Source organism: Homalodisca vitripennis, chromosome 4, assembly GCF_021130785.1.
Source record: "Homalodisca vitripennis isolate AUS2020 chromosome 4, UT_GWSS_2.1, whole genome shotgun sequence".
Taxonomy (NCBI): Eukaryota; Metazoa; Arthropoda; class Insecta; order Hemiptera; family Cicadellidae; genus Homalodisca; species Homalodisca vitripennis.
In genome coordinates this window covers 44,584,394-44,586,484 of record NC_060210.1, presented here as the reverse complement: position 1 = coordinate 44,586,484, position 2,091 = coordinate 44,584,394, and positions in this window count along the sequence as shown.

Genomic DNA, 2,091 nt, shown 5'->3' with positions numbered 1-2,091 from the left:
AGCTCCAGTTCGGAAGAGTACGATAAACGGACCTGGTTTATTATATCGATTAGTACAATAATCGATACTTTATCGAATTCATACAATATTCATTTATCGAATACGCGTTTATAGTCGTAGTCACATTCATACTTTAAATTAAAATAATTAATATAATCATATAGATAATAAATGAGCTCTAACGATCAAACAAACAATTAGAAATCCCTTTTAAATCCCTCAACAAATTTGCAAACTTTGTACTTTTTTATCCTAGTAGGCTTTTCTTTGAAGCCCAATAGCTGGCGATGCGTTACAGCTAGCTCGGATCTAACGGAAAATCATTAGTTGAGAATACAGTGATCTACAAAAAAGATCTAGTAACTATTTGCTATATCTCCATCGGTTTGGCTCCAAAACGTGATTATGTGTAAAGATTACGTAATTTTACTTAAAAATTTAATTTCTAGGCTCGATGGTGGCCGAACCGTTCTCAAAACAGAGTTCCGACAGGATTTAGTAAAAAATGTGATCTACAAAAAAGATCCAGGAACATTTTGCCCTATTCTCATTGGTTCTAAATACAAAATAATGCGATGTACAAAAAAGGTTCAGTCACTTTTTGCTCTATCCTTATTAAATTGTTTATTAAATATTTTGTAACTTTGATGTGAGAATTTTATTTCTGGAGTCAATAGCGACCAAACCTTTGGTCCTAGCTTAAATGTAAAAATTTGTACAACTATACAATGATGTGATCTACAAAAAAGATTATATAGTTTTCTGTCGGGTATCCTTTCAGAAGCTCTAAAAACGCTTTCAATGGCAAAATATTTGTCGTTAATTGACGATTTTTAGAGTTTTACAATTCTTGCAATTCGATGCAGTTCCAGATTGAGTTTTTATTACTCTGCAAAAGAGTGATTTGTATTGTTTAACTTCTGGTATGTTGATGTAACCCATCTGGCGATAAATGTTTGTCAGTCGTAGGTGGTTAGTAGACGAATAAAGACGCATTGTGACCTGTATTCCGCAGTTCAGTTTTAATGATTAGTGTTTAGTATAGCTTTTCATTAAGTGCATGTTTATAGAGTTAGTGAAGTTGACAAACAACATGTAGGTTGTGATTCCTGACTTAGGCGTGCCACAACGCTTTGGTAAGATTTGTTTATTTTAACCTAGTTTGTAATATTATGTATTAGGTTAGTTCTTAGCTGTGTGAAGCTGGCGGCACCCATTAACGAAAATACGCCAAAAGCTAGTGGAATCGTTTGTTTAGCGTTTGTTTAGGTTTGTTTAGCTATTTTCAGCGTTTGTTTGTCATTAATGTGCGAAATATGCAAAAAACAAAGAGAGTGCCGCCAGCTTCTCACCAGCGGCAATTTGTTCGCTTTGCATTATTTAAGTTACGATTAAATGTTTAAATATTAATGTAACTGTATGTTTTTGCCATTTTGTCTATAAATTTAATATATTAATATCTATATTTAATCAAGGTAACAATCTTTTATGTTTATAATGTTTTATATATGCTAAATGTTTAACAATATTTTATAAATTTATAGCTTACGTTTTATATTTTAAGAAACAGTTTTTACGTTATATATCGATAAGGTAAAAAATGTTATCGTTTTTACTATATTAGATTTGTTTCTTAAAATTGGTACCATGTATCATAATGTTAATACGTCTTCAAAAAAATATTTACAATTAAACAATAAAGTGGTAATTTTGAACACTTTTCATCATTATTGTCCTTTTTACTAAAATTGAATATTAAAACAAGTATTATTGATAACATAATATAGTGGGATCATTTTCCCTACAATGATATGTTTAAACTTTATATCATCAATATTCCATGGTTGGATTCATTTGTATAATAATTTATCATGATACAGTATGATAAGATATATAATATTTCGCGCATTAATGCCAAACAAACGATTCCACTAGTTTTTGGCGTATTTTCGTTAATGGGTGCCGCTGGTGTGAAGCTAGCGGCACCCACTGTTTCTTGCATAGTTTCGCGCATTAATGCCAAACAAACGCTAAAAATAGCTAAACAAACCTTAACAAACGCTAAACAAACGATTCCACTTGCTTTTGGCG